The 19,895-nt window shown below is 39.1% G+C and overlaps 7 non-coding genes across 7 annotated transcripts; all 7 read left to right on the top strand.

Moving 5' to 3' along the window:
• Window positions 1–54: 54 nt before the first annotated feature.
• trnaq-cug (transfer RNA glutamine (anticodon CUG)) lies at window positions 55–126 on the top strand. The gene has a single exon. It is a non-coding gene; the product is annotated as a tRNA-Gln (tRNA).
• A 3,115-nt stretch (window positions 127–3,241) lies between these two features.
• trnaq-cug (transfer RNA glutamine (anticodon CUG)) lies at window positions 3,242–3,313 on the top strand. The gene has a single exon. It is a non-coding gene; the product is annotated as a tRNA-Gln (tRNA).
• A 3,121-nt stretch (window positions 3,314–6,434) lies between these two features.
• Window positions 6,435–6,506, top strand: trnaq-cug (transfer RNA glutamine (anticodon CUG)). Its single transcript has one exon. It is a non-coding gene; the product is annotated as a tRNA-Gln (tRNA).
• A 3,121-nt stretch (window positions 6,507–9,627) lies between these two features.
• Window positions 9,628–9,699, top strand: trnaq-cug (transfer RNA glutamine (anticodon CUG)). The gene has a single exon. It is a non-coding gene; the product is annotated as a tRNA-Gln (tRNA).
• Window positions 9,700–12,826: 3,127 nt separating this feature from the next.
• Window positions 12,827–12,898, top strand: trnaq-cug (transfer RNA glutamine (anticodon CUG)). The gene has a single exon. It is a non-coding gene; the product is annotated as a tRNA-Gln (tRNA).
• A 3,127-nt stretch (window positions 12,899–16,025) lies between these two features.
• trnaq-cug (transfer RNA glutamine (anticodon CUG)) lies at window positions 16,026–16,097 on the top strand. The gene has a single exon. It is a non-coding gene; the product is annotated as a tRNA-Gln (tRNA).
• A 3,127-nt stretch (window positions 16,098–19,224) lies between these two features.
• trnaq-cug (transfer RNA glutamine (anticodon CUG)) lies at window positions 19,225–19,296 on the top strand. The gene has a single exon. It is a non-coding gene; the product is annotated as a tRNA-Gln (tRNA).
• The last annotated feature ends 599 nt before the right edge of the window (window positions 19,297–19,895 follow it).

Genomic DNA, 19,895 nt, shown 5'->3' with positions numbered 1-19,895 from the left:
TCAGGATAGTCCGAGTTTTCTGGAGCCGATGCCGTGGGCTCGCCAGTCCTCTGTGGTTCCATGGTGTAATGGTTAGCACTCTGGACTCTGAATCCAGCGATCCGAGTTCAAATCTCGGTGGAACCTGTTTGTCTGTCTTTCTTCATGGGCTCTTCAAATGCCAAATTCATGCCCGAGAATGCTTTAGCCACAACGCGTGCCTCATAGTCCTTCGGATAAAGGTGTTAGCCACATGTCTGGGGAATTGATAGTTCCTAATACCATATGCTTCCATTGGGTGCATTGAACTTCTCTTGACCCATGGTATACAGTTGCTTGGCATTTACATGTTGGCCCCATGGTTCAAAGCTTATGATCAGAAATATACTTCTAAATTAGGCCCAAATTTGACCCCATGGTGGAGCTAGAACGTTGGCAACACTTGGCCCAAGTTTGGTCAAACTGTTCCTTAGACCCTCCCCAAACAGTGTGCCAAATTTCACAGCTTTTTACCAGATGGTTCCATGGGCTCACATAGACACCCTAGCCAGAAGACGAAGAAGATGAAGATGAAGAAGAAGAAGAAGAAGAAACATAGAACAACAATAGGGTACCTAGGCACCTTCGGTGCTTGGCCCCCTAATAAACTTTTTAAAACGTCTACTGACATAATGAGAGACGTTTGCTCTTTTTCTTTTACCGTAAGTCTCATTTATTGTATTTGCCAACAAATGTAGTGATCCATGCTCCGTAGTTTGATCAGGATAGTCAGCGTTTTCGGGCGTCGATGCCGCTTGCGACGTCAGCTGTTCCGTGGCGGCGTGGTGGTTAGTGCTACGGACTCTGTATCCAGCGTGCCGAGTTCTAGTCTCGGTCGTGCCTACCCGAGCTCCTTTATGGGGATTAACTGCAAATACCAAAGAGCCAAAATCACAGTTCACAATGAAGTTTGCCTTAAAGTCATTAAGCCATAGTCGCTAGCCTCATGTCTGGGAATTTGATAGTTCCTTATGCCATTTGCCTCCGCCTGTCTAATAAGTGGTTAACTGTCATCAAATAAAATCACTTTACACACATCCTCAATGGTGAAAAAAAATTCAGTGCACCATGGAAATGCGCTCTTTTATTTATTTATTTATTATACTGCTAATATTTGCAATAAACATTTCTTCCACAACACAATAAAGTCTGTAACAGCAATCTTTTGCACTAAGCAAATAATAGGCTATTCTACAAAACCAATCTGATAAAATCCAATGTTCAATAAATAATATAATTTATTACAATTATTAATTGCATTAAAAAGTTCTTTTAGTTCCATTTTAATGTACTGCAACAGGTCAAAGTCTATCTCAGTGAGTATATCAAAAGCGACTCGGCCAATCACTGTACATAGTGTACGGGTGGATGCTGTAACAGGGATTCCAAAGTGAAGCCAAAATGTCTCCGAGGCCCTCTAGTGGCTGACTGCAGTACATTTTTTAACTTTACGCTTTTCCATGTTTGTGAATGCGAAAAGACCCAACTTACATTTTAAGCTACATCTCTCCAGATTAGTTTTGGGGACAGAGCTTTGTCATTTTTAAAAGTTTTACTGGCGTTAACAATAAATAAACGGCCGTGGTGGATGAGGCGGTTGACAGTTTTGGACACGATAGTCAAGACCCATGTGGCAAAGCCATGTCTTGTTCTGCTGAAAACTGGACGTTACACCTTTGCCAAATCCATATGAACGGGACTAAAAGAGCAGTCATGAGTCATATCACAAGTTCAGTGCTGTAGCCAACGATTTATGTATGATGTGAAGAGGCTGGCTCCTTTTGCTCTTCGACTTCATGTTTTGTGGTGAGATTTAAAATTATATATTCTGGTAAAGGCTTAGCCAGTATGAATCAAGTGTGCTACAAGACTCTAACACCTTGCAAGAATTGTCAATAAAATCAGCCAAATGCTTACATGTTTCTTTGTGGGTTAATCGTACTGTGTACAAAAAAGATCAGGTTCAGTTCCATCCATGTGCTATTTACTCTAAGCTATTCCACCCCAAAGCTGACTTGTTACTATAAACTTCAACATGTACGTTTATAAGATCGTATGTAAAATATATGCTGGGGTACTACCTCAAAGTTGCCAATATGTGTGCAAAAAAAAGTATTTAATAGGCTACGCTATCAAAAGAGTAAACACAACTACAAGCCAAGTATACTTAATTATACTTTTCTTAACTATATCTTGATCAAAAGATTAAGTACAAATATAGGCCAAAATACTTAGACATTTCTGTATACTTGTCAGTACAAGCCAAGTATACTTAAGTATAATTTTATAAGAATATCTCTGATAAGTACATAAAAAGTAGACTGAAAGTATACTCTCTCATTATTAGTTTAAAAGACGTATACTAACAGCACACTTGAACAGACTTGTTTTGTGTAAGGTTGGATAAAGTCGTGTGCCAAATGCCATGAATGTAAATAAAACGGTGACAAAGCAAATTTAAAATACACCGTGTAAATACAGTGTTGAGTTTTCCCACCACATGTACTGAATAAAATATCAAAAGCGACTCGGCCAATCACTGTACATAGTGTACGGGTGGACGCTGTAACAGGGATTCAAAAGTGAAGCCAAAATGTCATTTTTACAAGTTCAGCTGACATTCATATCTCTCCCAAGATTTTTTCCTTACGATAAATGCGTTTTATAAAAGTAAACAATAAATAAACACCTATTAACACCTATAAACACCTGCAAGACTTTAGCGAGCTCTCAAACTCCTTTTAAAACTGTCTCCTCTGACTGAACGAGCGGAGCATAAAAGAGCACACTTCTCCGCTCAGATGGGGAACTTTCTGTCAGAGCTAGGTGAAACTCATGGAGAGCAGCAAATGTTTTCCTCAAAAAAAAAAAAAGCACCTTGAGTTGAGTGTAAATGTGGACAGTAACATAATATTCAAATGTTTTTCATTTTCAACAAAATGCAGTGTTTGCTGTGAAAGTATTCCCCTCGATTTATATACCACTTCATGACAATGCATTATCACTGAAAAAGCCTGCAGAATCTGATCCTCCAATGCAAAAATATTTTTAAATAAACTTTTTTAAAACGTCTCCTGACATAAAGAGAGACGTGTGTGCTTTGCTTTTACCACAAGTCTTATTTATTGTACTTCCCTCCAATTGTACTGATGCATGCTCCAGATTTTCATCAGGATAGTCCGAGTTTTCTGGAGCCGATGCCGTGGGCTCGCCAGTCCTCTGTGGTTCCATGGTGTAATGGTTAGCACTCTGGACTCTGAATCCAGCGATCCGAGTTCAAATCTCGGTGGAACCTGTTTGTCTGTCTTTCTTCATGGGCTCTTCAAATGCCAAATTCATGCCCGAGAATGCTTTAGCCACAACGCGTGCCTCATAGTCCTTCGGATAAAGGTGTTAGCCACATGTCTGGGGAATTGATAGTTCCTAATACCATATGCTTCCATTGGGTGCATTGAACTTCTCTTGACCCATGGTATACAGTTGCTTGGCATTTACATGTTGGCCCCATGGTTCAAAGCTTATGATCAGAAATATACTTCTAAATTAGGCCCAAATTTGACCCCATGGTGGAGCTAGAACGTTGGCAACACTTGGCCCAAGTTTGGTCAAACTGTTCCTTAGACCCTCCCCAAACAGTGTGCCAAATTTCACAGCTTTTTACCAGATGGTTCCATGGGCTCACATAGACACCCTAGCCAGAAGACGAAGAAGATGAAGATGAAGAAGAAGAAGAAGAAGAAGAAGAAACATAGAACAACAATAGGGTACCTAGGCACCTTCGGTGCTTGGCCCCCTAATAAACTTTTTAAAACGTCTACTGACATAATGAGAGACGTTTGCTCTTTTTCTTTTACCGTAAGTCTCATTTATTGTATTTGCCAACAAATGTAGTGATCCATGCTCCGTAGTTTGATCAGGATAGTCAGCGTTTTCGGGCGTCGATGCCGCTTGCGACGTCAGCTGTTCCGTGGCGGCGTGGTGGTTAGTGCTACGGACTCTGTATCCAGCGTGCCGAGTTCTAGTCTCGGTCGTGCCTACCCGAGCTCCTTTATGGGGATTAACTGCAAATACCAAAGAGCCAAAATCACAGTTCACAATGAAGTTTGCCTTAAAGTCATTAAGCCATAGTCGCTAGCCTCATGTCTGGGAATTTGATAGTTCCTTATGCCATTTGCCTCCGCCTGTCTAATAAGTGGTTAACTGTCATCAAATAAAATCACTTTACACACATCCTCAATTGTGAAAAAAAATTCAGTGCACCATGGAAATGCGCTCTTTTATTTATTTATTTATTATACTGCTAATATTTGCAATAAACATTTCTTCCACAACACAATAAAGTCTGTAACAGCAATCTTTTGCACTAAGCAAATAATAGGCTATTCTACAAAACCAATCTGATAAAATCCAATGTTCAATAAATAATATAATTTATTACAATTATTAATTGCATTAAAAAGTTCTTTTAGTTCCATTTTAATGTACTGCAACAGGTCAAAGTCTATCTCAGTGAGTATATCAAAAGCGACTCGGCCAATCACTGTACATAGTGTACGGGTGGATGCTGTAACAGGGATTCCAAAGTGAAGCCAAAATGTCTCCGAGGCCCTCTAGTGGCTGACTGCAGTACATTTTTTAACTTTACGCTTTTCCATGTTTGTGAATGCGAAAAGACCCAACTTACATTTTAAGCTACATCTCTCCAGATTAGTTTTGGGGACAGAGCTTTGTCATTTTTAAAAGTTTTACTGGCGTTAACAATAAATAAACGGCCGTGGTGGATGAGGCGGTTGACAGTTTTGGACACGATAGTCAAGACCCATGTGGCAAAGCCATGTCTTGTTCTGCTGAAAACTGTACGTTACACCTTTGCCAAATCCATATGAACGGGACTAAAAGAGCAGTCATGAGTCATATCACAAGTTCAGTGCTGTAGCCAACGATTTATGTATGATGTGAAGAGGCTGGCTCCTTTTGCTCTTCGACTTCATGTTTTGTGGTGAGATTTAAAATTATATATTCTGGTAAAGGCTTAGCCAGTATGAATCAAGTGTGCTACAAGACTCTAACACCTTGCAAGAATTGTCAATAAAATCAGCCAAATGCTTACATGTTTCTTTGTGGGTTAATCGTACTGTGTACAAAAAAGATCAGGTTCAGTTCCATCCATGTGCTATTTACTCTAAGCTATTCCACCCCAAAGCTGACTTGTTACTATAAACTTCAACATGTACGTTTATAAGATCGTATGTAAAATATATGCTGGGGTACTACCTCAAAGTTGCCAATATGTGTGCAAAAAAAAGTATTTAATAGGCTACGCTATCAAAAGAGTAAACACAACTACAAGCCAAGTATACTTAATTATACTTTTCTTAACTATATCTTGATCAAAAGATTAAGTACAAATATAGGCCAAAATACTTAGACATTTCTGTATACTTGTCAGTACAAGCCAAGTATACTTAAGTATAATTTTATAAGAATATCTCTGATAAGTACATAAAAAGTAGACTGAAAGTATACTCTCTCATTATTAGTTTAAAAGACGTATACTAACAGCACACTTGAATAGACTTGTTTTGTGTAAGGTTGGATAAAGTCGTGTGCCAAATGCCATGAATGTAAATAAAACGGTGACAAAGCAAATTTAAAATACACCGTGTAAATACAGTGTTGAGTTTTCCCACCACATGTACTGAATAAAATATCAAAAGCGACTCGGCCAATCACTGTACATAGTGTACGGGTGGACGCTGTAACAGGGATTCAAAAGTGAAGCCAAAATGTCATTTTTACAAGTTCAGCTGACATTCATATCTCTCCCAAGATTTTTTCCTTACGATAAATGCGTTTTATAAAAGTAAACAATAAATAAACACCTATTAACACCTATAAACACCTGCAAGACTTTAGCGAGCTCTCAAACTCCTTTTAAAACTGTCTCCTCTGACTGAACGAGCGGAGCATAAAAGAGCACACTTCTCCGCTCAGATGGGGAACTTTCTGTCAGAGCTAGGTGAAACTCATGGAGAGCAGCAAATGTTTTCCTCAAAAAAAAAAAAAGCACCTTGAGTTGAGTGTAAATGTGGACAGTAACATAATATTCAAATGTTTTTCATTTTCAACAAAATGCAGTGTTTGCTGTGAAAGTATTCCCCTCGATTTATATACCACTTCATGACAATGCATTATCACTGAAAAAGCCTGCAGAATCTGATCCTCCAATGCAAAAATATTTTTAAATAAACTTTTTTAAAACGTCTCCTGACATAAAGAGAGACGTGTGTGCTTTGCTTTTACCACAAGTCTTATTTATTGTACTTCCCTCCAATTGTACTGATGCATGCTCCAGATTTTCATCAGGATAGTCCGAGTTTTCTGGAGCCGATGCCGTGGGCTCGCCAGTCCTCTGTGGTTCCATGGTGTAATGGTTAGCACTCTGGACTCTGAATCCAGCGATCCGAGTTCAAATCTCGGTGGAACCTGTTTGTCTGTCTTTCTTCATGGGCTCTTCAAATGCCAAATTCATGCCCGAGAATGCTTTAGCCACAACGCGTGCCTCATAGTCCTTCGGATAAAGGTGTTAGCCACATGTCTGGGGAATTGATAGTTCCTAATACCATATGCTTCCATTGGGTGCATTGAACTTCTCTTGACCCATGGTATACAGTTGCTTGGCATTTACATGTTGGCCCCATGGTTCAAAGCTTATGATCAGAAATATACTTCTAAATTAGGCCCAAATTTGACCCCATGGTGGAGCTAGAACGTTGGCAACACTTGGCCCAAGTTTGGTCAAACTGTTCCTTAGACCCTCCCCAAACAGTGTGCCAAATTTCACAGCTTTTTACCAGATGGTTCCATGGGCTCACATAGACACCCTAGCCAGAAGACGAAGAAGATGAAGATGAAGAAGAAGAAGAAGAAGAAGAAGAAACATAGAACAACAATAGGGTACCTAGGCACCTTCGGTGCTTGGCCCCCTAATAAACTTTTTAAAACGTCTACTGACATAATGAGAGACGTTTGCTCTTTTTCTTTTACCGTAAGTCTCATTTATTGTATTTGCCAACAAATGTAGTGATCCATGCTCCGTAGTTTGATCAGGATAGTCAGCGTTTTCGGGCGTCGATGCCGCTTGCGACGTCAGCTGTTCCGTGGCGGCGTGGTGGTTAGTGCTACGAACTCTGTATCCAGCGTGCCGAGTTCTAGTCTCGGTCGTGCCTACCCGAGCTCCTTTATGGGGATTAACTGCAAATACCAAAGAGCCAAAATCACAGTTCACAATGAAGTTTGCCTTAAAGTCATTAAGCCATAGTCGCTAGCCTCATGTCTGGGAATTTGATAGTTCCTTATGCCATTTGCCTCCGCCTGTCTAATAAGTGGTTAACTGTCATCAAATAAAATCACTTTACACACATCCTCAATGGTGAAAAAAAATTCAGTGCACCATGGAAATGCGCTCTTTTATTTATTTATTTATTATACTGCTAATATTTGCAATAAACATTTCTTCCACAACACAATAAAGTCTGTAACAGCAATCTTTTGCACTAAGCAAATAATAGGCTATTCTACAAAACCAATCTGATAAAATCCAATGTTCAATAAATAATATAATTTATTACAATTATTAATTGCATTAAAAAGTTCTTTTAGTTCCATTTTAATGTACTGCAACAGGTCAAAGTCTATCTCAGTGAGTATATCAAAAGCGACTCGGCCAATCACTGTACATAGTGTACGGGTGGATGCTGTAACAGGGATTCCAAAGTGAAGCCAAAATGTCTCCGAGGCCCTCTAGTGGCTGACTGCAGTACATTTTTTAACTTTACGCTTTTCCATGTTTGTGAATGCGAAAAGACCCAACTTACATTTTAAGCTACATCTCTCCAGATTAGTTTTGGGGACAGAGCTTTGTCATTTTTAAAAGTTTTACTGGCGTTAACAATAAATAAACGGCCGTGGTGGATGAGGCGGTTGACAGTTTTGGACACGATAGTCAAGACCCATGTGGCAAAGCCATGTCTTGTTCTGCTGAAAACTGGACGTTACACCTTTGCCAAATCCATATGAACGGGACTAAAAGAGCAGTCATGAGTCATATCACAAGTTCAGTGCTGTAGCCAACGATTTATGTATGATGTGAAGAGGCTGGCTCCTTTTGCTCTTCGACTTCATGTTTTGTGGTGAGATTTAAAATTATATATTCTGGTAAAGGCTTAGCCAGTATGAATCAAGTGTGCTACAAGACTCTAACACCTTGCAAGAATTGTCAATAAAATCAGCCAAATGCTTACATGTTTCTTTGTGGGTTAATCGTACTGTGTACAAAAAAGATCAGGTTCAGTTCCATCCATGTGCTATTTACTCTAAGCTATTCCACCCCAAAGCTGACTTGTTACTATAAACTTCAACATGTACGTTTATAAGATCGTATGTAAAATATATGCTGGGGTACTACCTCAAAGTTGCCAATATGTGTGCAAAAAAAAGTATTTAATAGGCTACGCTATCAAAAGAGTAAACACAACTACAAGCCAAGTATACTTAATTATACTTTTCTTAACTATATCTTGATCAAAAGATTAAGTACAAATATAGGCCAAAATACTTAGACATTTCTGTATACTTGTCAGTACAAGCCAAGTATACTTAAGTATAATTTTATAAGAATATCTCTGATAAGTACATAAAAAGTAGACTGAAAGTATACTCTCTCATTATTAGTTTAAAAGACGTATACTAACAGCACACTTGAATAGACTTGTTTTGTGTAAGGTTGGATAAAGTCGTGTGCCAAATGCCATGAATGTAAATAAAACGGTGACAAAGCAAATTTAAAATACACCGTGTAAATACAGTGTTGAGTTTTCCCACCACATGTACTGAATAAAATATCAAAAGCGACTCGGCCAATCACTGTACATAGTGTACGGGTGGACGCTGTAACAGGGATTCAAAAGTGAAGCCAAAATGTCATTTTTACAAGTTCAGCTGACATTCATATCTCTCCCAAGATTTTTTCCTTACGATAAATGCGTTTTATAAAAGTAAACAATAAATAAACACCTATTAACACCTATAAACACCTGCAAGACTTTAGCGAGCTCTCAAACTCCTTTTAAAACTGTCTCCTCTGACTGAACGAGCGGAGCATAAAAGAGCACACTTCTCCGCTCAGATGGGGAACTTTCTGTCAGAGCTAGGTGAAACTCATGGAGAGCAGCAAATGTTTTCCTCAAAAAAAAAAAAAGCACCTTGAGTTGAGTGTAAATGTGGACAGTAACATAATATTCAAATGTTTTTCATTTTCAACAAAATGCAGTGTTTGCTGTGAAAGTACTCCCCTCGATTTATATACCACTTCATGACAATGCATTATCACTGAAAAAGCCTGCAGAATCTGATCCTCCAATGCAAAAATATTTTTAAATAAACTTTTTTAAAACGTCTCCTGACATAAAGAGAGACGTGTGTGCTTTGCTTTTACCACAAGTCTTATTTATTGTACTTCCCTCCAATTGTACTGATGCATGCTCCAGATTTTCATCAGGATAGTCCGAGTTTTCTGGAGCCGATGCCGTGGGCTCGCCAGTCCTCTGTGGTTCCATGGTGTAATGGTTAGCACTCTGGACTCTGAATCCAGCGATCCGAGTTCAAATCTCGGTGGAACCTGTTTGTCTGTCTTTCTTCATGGGCTCTTCAAATGCCAAATTCATGCCCGAGAATGCTTTAGCCACAACGCGTGCCTCATAGTCCTTCGGATAAAGGTGTTAGCCACATGTCTGGGGAATTGATAGTTCCTAATACCATATGCTTCCATTGGGTGCATTGAACTTCTCTTGACCCATGGTATACAGTTGCTTGGCATTTACATGTTGGCCCCATGGTTCAAAGCTTATGATCAGAAATATACTTCTAAATTAGGCCCAAATTTGACCCCATGGTGGAGCTAGAACGTTGGCAACACTTGGCCCAAGTTTGGTCAAACTGTTCCTTAGACCCTCCCCAAACAGTGTGCCAAATTTCACAGCTTTTTACCAGATGGTTCCATGGGCTCACATAGACACCCTAGCCAGAAGACGAAGAAGATGAAGATGAAGATGAAGAAGAAGAAGAAGAAGAAGAAGAAACATAGAACAACAATAGGGTACCTAGGCACCTTCGGTCCTTGGCCCCCTAATAAACTTTGTAAAACGTCTACTGACATAATGAGAGACGTTTGCTCTTTTTCTTTTACCGTAAGTCTCATTTATTGCATTTGCCAACAAATGTAGTGATCCATGCTCCGTAGTTTGATCAGGATAGTCAGCGTTTTCGGGCGTCGATGCCGCTTGCGACGTCAGCTGTTCCGTGGCGGCGTGGTGGTTAGTGCTACGGACTCTGTATCCAGCGTGCCGAGTTCTAGTCTCGGTCGTGCCTACCCGAGCTCCTTTATGGGGATTAACTGCAAATACCAAAGAGCCAAAATCACAGTTCACAATGAAGTTTGCCTTAAAGTCATTAAGCCATAGTCGCTAGCCTCATGTCTGGGAATTTGATAGTTCCTTATGCCATTTGCCTCCGCCTGTCTAATAAGTGGTTAACTGTCATCAAATAAAATCACTTTACACACATCCTCAATGGTGAAAAAAAATTCAGTGCACCATGGAAATGCGCTCTTTTATTTATTTATTTATTATACTGCTAATATTTGCAATAAACATTTCTTCCACAACACAATAAAGTCTGTAACAGCAATCTTTTGCACTAAGCAAATAATAGGCTATTCTACAAAACCAATCTGATAAAATCCAATGTTCAATAAATAATATAATTTATTACAATTATTAATTGCATTAAAAAGTTCTTTTAGTTCCATTTTAATGTACTGCAACAGGTCAAAGTCTATCTCAGTGAGTATATCAAAAGCGACTCGGCCAATCACTGTACATAGTGTACGGGTGGATGCTGTAACAGGGATTCCAAAGTGAAGCCAAAATGTCTCCGAGGCCCTCTAGTGGCTGACTGCAGTACATTTTTTAACTTTACGCTTTTCCATGTTTGTGAATGCGAAAAGACCCAACTTACATTTTAAGCTACATCTCTCCAGATTAGTTTTGGGGACAGAGCTTTGTCATTTTTAAAAGTTTTACTGGCGTTAACAATAAATAAACGGCCGTGGTGGATGAGGCGGTTGACAGTTTTGGACACGATAGTCAAGACCCATGTGGCAAAGCCATGTCTTGTTCTGCTGAAAACTGTACGTTACACCTTTGCCAAATCCATATGAACGGGACTAAAAGAGCAGTCATGAGTCATATCACAAGTTCAGTGCTGTAGCCAACGATTTATGTATGATGTGAAGAGGCTGGCTCCTTTTGCTCTTCGACTTCATGTTTTGTGGTGAGATTTAAAATTATATATTCTGGTAAAGGCTTAGCCAGTATGAATCAAGTGTGCTACAAGACTCTAACACCTTGCAAGAATTGTCAATAAAATCAGCCAAATGCTTACATGTTTCTTTGTGGGTTAATCGTACTGTGTACAAAAAAGATCAGGTTCAGTTCCATCCATGTGCTATTTACTCTAAGCTATTCCACCCCAAAGCTGACTTGTTACTATAAACTTCAACATGTACGTTTATAAGATCGTATGTAAAATATATGCTGGGGTACTACCTCAAAGTTGCCAATATGTGTGCAAAAAAAAGTATTTAATAGGCTACGCTATCAAAAGAGTAAACACAACTACAAGCCAAGTATACTTAATTATACTTTTCTTAACTATATCTTGATCAAAAGATTAAGTACAAATATAGGCCAAAATACTTAGACATTTCTGTATACTTGTCAGTACAAGCCAAGTATACTTAAGTATAATTTTATAAGAATATCTCTGATAAGTACATAAAAAGTAGACTGAAAGTATACTCTCTCATTATTAGTTTAAAAGACGTATACTAACAGCACACTTGAATAGACTTGTTTTGTGTAAGGTTGGATAAAGTCGTGTGCCAAATGCCATGAATGTAAATAAAACGGTGACAAAGCAAATTTAAAATACACCGTGTAAATACAGTGTTGAGTTTTCCCACCACATGTACTGAATAAAATATCAAAAGCGACTCGGCCAATCACTGTACATAGTGTACGGGTGGACGCTGTAACAGGGATTCAAAAGTGAAGCCAAAATGTCATTTTTACAAGTTCAGCTGACATTCATATCTCTCCCAAGATTTTTTCCTTACGATAAATGCGTTTTATAAAAGTAAACAATAAATAAACACCTATTAACACCTATAAACACCTGCAAGACTTTAGCGAGCTCTCAAACTCCTTTTAAAACTGTCTCCTCTGACTGAACGAGCGGAGCATAAAAGAGCACACTTCTCCGCTCAGATGGGGAACTTTCTGTCAGAGCTAGGTGAAACTCATGGAGAGCAGCAAATGTTTTCCTCAAAAAAAAAAAAAGCACCTTGAGTTGAGTGTAAATGTGGACAGTAACATAATATTCAAATGTTTTTCATTTTCAACAAAATGCAGTGTTTGCTGTGAAAGTATTCCCCTCGATTTATATACCACTTCATGACAATGCATTATCACTGAAAAAGCCTGCAGAATCTGATCCTCCAATGCAAAAATATTTTTAAATAAACTTTTTTAAAACGTCTCCTGACATAAAGAGAGACGTGTGTGCTTTGCTTTTACCACAAGTCTTATTTATTGTACTTCCCTCCAATTGTACTGATGCATGCTCCAGATTTTCATCAGGATAGTCCGAGTTTTCTGGAGCCGATGCCGTGGGCTCGCCAGTCCTCTGTGGTTCCATGGTGTAATGGTTAGCACTCTGGACTCTGAATCCAGCGATCCGAGTTCAAATCTCGGTGGAACCTGTTTGTCTGTCTTTCTTCATGGGCTCTTCAAATGCCAAATTCATGCCCGAGAATGCTTTAGCCACAACGCGTGCCTCATAGTCCTTCGGATAAAGGTGTTAGCCACATGTCTGGGGAATTGATAGTTCCTAATACCATATGCTTCCATTGGGTGCATTGAACTTCTCTTGACCCATGGTATACAGTTGCTTGGCATTTACATGTTGGCCCCATGGTTCAAAGCTTATGATCAGAAATATACTTCTAAATTAGGCCCAAATTTGACCCCATGGTGGAGCTAGAACGTTGGCAACACTTGGCCCAAGTTTGGTCAAACTGTTCCTTAGACCCTCCCCAAACAGTGTGCCAAATTTCACAGCTTTTTACCAGATGGTTCCATGGGCTCACATAGACACCCTAGCCAGAAGACGAAGAAGATGAAGATGAAGATGAAGAAGAAGAAGAAGAAGAAGAAGAAACATAGAACAACAATAGGGTACCTAGGCACCTTCGGTCCTTGGCCCCCTAATAAACTTTGTAAAACGTCTACTGACATAATGAGAGACGTTTGCTCTTTTTCTTTTACCGTAAGTCTCATTTATTGCATTTGCCAACAAATGTAGTGATCCATGCTCCGTAGTTTGATCAGGATAGTCAGCGTTTTCGGGCGTCGATGCCGCTTGCGACGTCAGCTGTTCCGTGGCGGCGTGGTGGTTAGTGCTACGGACTCTGTATCCAGCGTGCCGAGTTCTAGTCTCGGTCGTGCCTACCCGAGCTCCTTCATGGGGATTAACTGCAAATACCAAAGAGCCAAAATCACAGTTCACAATGAAGTTTGCCTTAAAGTCATTAAGCCATAGTCGCTAGCCTCATGTCTGGGAATTTGATAGTTCCTTATGCCATTTGCCTCCGCCTGTCTAATAAGTGGTTAACTGTCATCAAATAAAATCACTTTACACACATCCTCAATGGTGAAAAAAAATTCAGTGCACCATGGAAATGCGCTCTTTTATTTATTTATTTATTATACTGCTAATATTTGCAATAAACATTTCTTCCACAACACAATAAAGTCTGTAACAGCAATCTTTTGCACTAAGCAAATAATAGGCTATTCTACAAAACCAATCTGATAAAATCCAATGTTCAATAAATAATATAATTTATTACAATTATTAATTGCATTAAAAAGTTCTTTTAGTTCCATTTTAATGTACTGCAACAGGTCAAAGTCTATCTCAGTGAGTATATCAAAAGCGACTCGGCCAATCACTGTACATAGTGTACGGGTGGATGCTGTAACAGGGATTCCAAAGTGAAGCCAAAATGTCTCCGAGGCCCTCTAGTGGCTGACTGCAGTACATTTTTTAACTTTACGCTTTTCCATGTTTGTGAATGCGAAAAGACCCAACTTACATTTTAAGCTACATCTCTCCAGATTAGTTTTGGGGACAGAGCTTTGTCATTTTTAAAAGTTTTACTGGCGTTAACAATAAATAAACGGCCGTGGTGGATGAGGCGGTTGACAGTTTTGGACACGATAGTCAAGACCCATGTGGCAAAGCCATGTCTTGTTCTGCTGAAAACTGTACGTTACACCTTTGCCAAATCCATATGAACGGGACTAAAAGAGCAGTCATGAGTCATATCACAAGTTCAGTGCTGTAGCCAACGATTTATGTATGATGTGAAGAGGCTGGCTCCTTTTGCTCTTCGACTTCATGTTTTGTGGTGAGATTTAAAATTATATATTCTGGTAAAGGCTTAGCCAGTATGAATCAAGTGTGCTACAAGACTCTAACACCTTGCAAGAATTGTCAATAAAATCAGCCAAATGCTTACATGTTTCTTTGTGGGTTAATCGTACTGTGTACAAAAAAGATCAGGTTCAGTTCCATCCATGTGCTATTTACTCTAAGCTATTCCACCCCAAAGCTGACTTGTTACTATAAACTTCAACATGTACGTTTATAAGATCGTATGTAAAATATATGCTGGGGTACTACCTCAAAGTTGCCAATATGTGTGCAAAAAAAAGTATTTAATAGGCTACGCTATCAAAAGAGTAAACACAACTACAAGCCAAGTATACTTAATTATACTTTTCTTAACTATATCTTGATCAAAAGATTAAGTACAAATATAGGCCAAAATACTTAGACATTTCTGTATACTTGTCAGTACAAGCCAAGTATACTTAAGTATAATTTTATAAGAATATCTCTGATAAGTACATAAAAAGTAGACTGAAAGTATACTCTCTCATTATTAGTTTAAAAGACGTATACTAACAGCACACTTGAATAGACTTGTTTTGTGTAAGGTTGGATAAAGTCGTGTGCCAAATGCCATGAATGTAAATAAAACGGTGACAAAGCAAATTTAAAATACACCGTGTAAATACAGTGTTGAGTTTTCCCACCACATGTACTGAATAAAATATCAAAAGCGACTCGGCCAATCACTGTACATAGTGTACGGGTGGACGCTGTAACAGGGATTCAAAAGTGAAGCCAAAATGTCATTTTTACAAGTTCAGCTGACATTCATATCTCTCCCAAGATTTTTTCCTTACGATAAATGCGTTTTATAAAAGTAAACAATAAATAAACACCTATTAACACCTATAAACACCTGCAAGACTTTAGCGAGCTCTCAAACTCCTTTTAAAACTGTCTCCTCTGACTGAACGAGCGGAGCATAAAAGAGCACACTTCTCCGCTCAGATGGGGAACTTTCTGTCAGAGCTAGGTGAAACTCATGGAGAGCAGCAAATGTTTTCCTCAAAAAAAAAAAAAGCACCTTGAGTTGAGTGTAAATGTGGACAGTAACATAATATTCAAATGTTTTTCATTTTCAACAAAATGCAGTGTTTGCTGTGAAAGTATTCCCCTCGATTTATATACCACTTCATGACAATGCATTATCACTGAAAAAGCCTGCAGAATCTGATCCTCCAATGCAAAAATATTTTTAAATAAACTTTTTTAAAACGTCTCCTGACATAAAGAGAGACGTGTGTGCTTTGCTTTTACCACAAGTCTTATTTATTGTACTTCCCTCCAATTGTACTGATGCATGCTCCAGATTTTCATCAGGATAGTCCGAGTTTTCTGGAGCCGATGCCGTGGGCTCGCCAGTCCTCTGTGGTTCCATGGTGTAATGGTTAGCACTCTGGACTCTGAATCCAGCGATCCGAGTTCAAATCTCGGTGGAACCTGTTTGTCTGTCTTTCTTCATGGGCTCTTCAAATGCCAAATTCATGCCCGAGAATGCTTTAGCCACAACGCGTGCCTCATAGTCCTTCGGATAAAGGTGTTAGCCACATGTCTGGGGAATTGATAGTTCCTAATACCATATGCTTCCATTGGGTGCATTGAACTTCTCTTGACCCATGGTATACAGTTGCTTGGCATTTACATGTTGGCCCCATGGTTCAAAGCTTATGATCAGAAATATACTTCTAAATTAGGCCCAAATTTGACCCCATGGTGGAGCTAGAACGTTGGCAACACTTGGCCCAAGTTTGGTCAAACTGTTCCTTAGACCCTCCCCAAACAGTGTGCCAAATTTCACAGCTTTTTACCAGATGGTTCCATGGGCTCACATAGACACCCTAGCCAGAAGACGAAGAAGATGAAGATGAAGATGAAGAAGAAGAAGAAGAAGAAGAAGAAACATAGAACAACAATAGGGTACCTAGGCACCTTCGGTCCTTGGCCCCCTAATAAACTTTGTAAAACGTCTACTGACATAATGAGAGACGTTTGCTCTTTTTCTTTTACCGTAAGTCTCATTTATTGCATTTGCCAACAAATGTAGTGATCCATGCTCCGTAGTTTGATCAGGATAGTCAGCGTTTTCGGGCGTCGATGCCGCTTGCGACGTCAGCTGTTCCGTGGCGGCGTGGTGGTTAGTGCTACGGACTCTGTATCCAGCGTGCCGAGTTCTAGTCTCGGTCGTGCCTACCCGAGCTCCTTTATGGGGATTAACTGCAAATACCAAAGAGCCAAAATCACAGTTCACAATGAAGTTTGCCTTAAAGTCATTAAGCCATAGTCGCTAGCCTCATGTCTGGGAATTTGATAGTTCCTTATGCCATTTGCCTCCGCCTGTCTAATAAGTGATTAACTGTCATCAAATAAAATCACTTTACACACATCCTCAATGGTGAAAAAAAATTCAGTGCACCATGGAAATGCGCTCTTTTATTTATTTATTTATTATACTGCTAATATTTGCAATAAACATTTCTTCCACAACACAATAAAGTCTGTAACAGCAATCTTTTGCACTAAGCAAATAATAGGCTATTCTACAAAACCAATCTGATAAAATCCAATGTTCAATAAATAATATAATTTATTACAATTATTAATTGCATTAAAAAGTTCTTTTAGTTCCATTTTAATGTACTGCAACAGGTCAAAGTCTATCTCAGTGAGTATATCAAAAGCGACTCGGCCAATCACTGTACATAGTGTACGGGTGGATGCTGTAACAGGGATTCCAAAGTGAAGCCAAAATGTCTCCGAGGCCCTCTAGTGGCTGACTGCAGTACATTTTTTAACTTTACGCTTTTCCATGTTTGTGAATGCGAAAAGACCCAACTTACATTTTAAGCTACATCTCTCCAGATTAGTTTTGGGGACAGAGCTTTGTCATTTTTAAAAGTTTTACTGGCGTTAACAATAAATAAACGGCCGTGGTGGATGAGGCGGTTGACAGTTTTGGACACGATAGTCAAGACCCATGTGGCAAAGCCATGTCTTGTTCTGCTGAAAACTGTACGTTACACCTTTGCCAAATCCATATGAACGGGACTAAAAGAGCAGTCATGAGTCATATCACAAGTTCAGTGCTGTAGCCAACGATTTATGTATGATGTGAAGAGGCTGGCTCCTTTTGCTCTTCGACTTCATGTTTTGTGGTGAGATTTAAAATTATATATTCTGGTAAAGGCTTAGCCAGTATGAATCAAGTGTGCTACAAGACTCTAACACCTTGCAAGAATTGTCAATAAAATCAGCCAAATGCTTACATGTTTCTTTGTGGGTTAATCGTACTGTGTACAAAAAAGATCAGGTTCAGTTCCATCCATGTGCTATTTACTCTAAGCTATTCCACCCCAAAGCTGACTTGTTACTATAAACTTCAACATGTACGTTTATAAGATCGTATGTAAAATATATGCTGGGGTACTACCTCAAAGTTGCCAATATGTGTGCAAAAAAAAGTATTTAATAGGCTACGCTATCAAAAGAGTAAACACAACTACAAGCCAAGTATACTTAATTATACTTTTCTTAACTATATCTTGATCAAAAGATTAAGTACAAATATAGGCCAAAATACTTAGACATTTCTGTATACTTGTCAGTACAAGCCAAGTATACTTAAGTATAATTTTATAAGAATATCTCTGATAAGTACATAAAAAGTAGACTGAAAGTATACTCTCTCATTATTAGTTTAAAAGACGTATACTAACAGCACACTTGAACAGACTTGTTTTGTGTAAGGTTGGATAAAGTCGTGTGCCAAATGCCATGAATGTAAATAAAACGGTGACAAAGCAAATTTAAAATACACCGTGTAAATACAGTGTTGAGTTTTCCCACCACATGTACTGAATAAAATATCAAAAGCGACTCGGCCAATCACTGTACATAGTGTACGGGTGGACGCTGTAACAGGGATTCAAAAGTGAAGCCAAAATGTCATTTTTACAAGTTCAGCTGACATTCATATCTCTCCCAAGATTTTTTCCTTACGATAAATGCGTTTTATAAAAGTAAACAATAAATAAACACCTATTAACACCTATAAACACCTGCAAGACTTTAGCGAGCTCTCAAACTCCTTTTAAAACTGTCTCCTCTGACTGAACGAGCGGAGCATAAAAGAGCACACTTCTCCGCTCAGATGGGGAACTTTCTGTCAGAGCTAGGTGAAACTCATGGAGAGCAGCAAATGTTTTCCTCAAAAAAAAAAAAAGCACCTTGAGTTGAGTGTAAATGTGGACAGTAACATAATATTCAAATGTTTTTCATTTTCAACAAAATGCAGTGTTTGCTGTGAAAGTATTCCCCTCGATTTATATACCACTTCATGACAATGCATTATCACTGAAAAAGCCTGCAGAATCTGATCCTCCAATGCAAAAATATTTTTAAATAAACTTTTTTAAAACGTCTCCTGACATAAAGAGAGACGTGTGTGCTTTGCTTTTACCACAAGTCTTATTTATTGTACTTCCCTCCAATTGTACTGATGCATGCTCCAGATTTTCATCAGGATAGTCCGAGTTTTCTGGAGCCGATGCCGTGGGCTCGCCAGTCCACCGTGGTTCCATGGTGTAATGGTTAGCACTCTGGACTCTGAATCCAGCGATCCGAGTTCAAATCTCGGTGGAACCTGTTTGTCTGTCTTTCTTCATGGGCTCTTCAAATGCCGAATTCATGCCCTAGAATGCTTTAGCCACAACGCGTGCCTCATAGTCCTTCGGATAAAGGTGTTAGCCACATGTCTGGGGAATTGATAGTTCCTAATACCATATGCTTCCATTGGGTGCATTGAACTTCTCTTGACCCATGGTATACAGTTGCTTGGCATTTACATGTTGGCCCCATGGTTCAAAGCTTATGATCAGAAATATACTTCTAAATTAGGCCCAAATTTGACCCCATGGTGGAGCTAGAACGTTGGCAACACTTGGCCCAAGTTTGGTCAAACTGTTCCTTAGACCCTCCCCAAACAGTGTGCCAAATTTCACAGCTTTTTACCAGATGGTTCCATGGGCTCACATAGACACCCTAGCCAGAAGACGAAGAAGATGAAGATGAAGAAGAAGAAGAAGAAGAAGAAGAAACATAGAACAACAATAGGGTACCTAGGCACCTTCGGTGCTTGGCCCCCTAATAAACTTTTTAAAACGTCTACTGACATAATGAGAGACGTTTGCTCTTTTTCTTTTACCGTAAGTCTCATTTATTGTATTTGCCAACAAATGTAGTGA

The sequence above is a fragment of the Pangasianodon hypophthalmus genome, chromosome 1 (assembly GCF_027358585.1).
Source record: "Pangasianodon hypophthalmus isolate fPanHyp1 chromosome 1, fPanHyp1.pri, whole genome shotgun sequence".
NCBI classification, from domain to species: Eukaryota; Metazoa; Chordata; class Actinopteri; order Siluriformes; family Pangasiidae; genus Pangasianodon; species Pangasianodon hypophthalmus.
The sequence above is the reverse complement of the archived record's forward strand: the minus strand, read 5'-3'. Positions and strand labels throughout refer to the sequence as shown.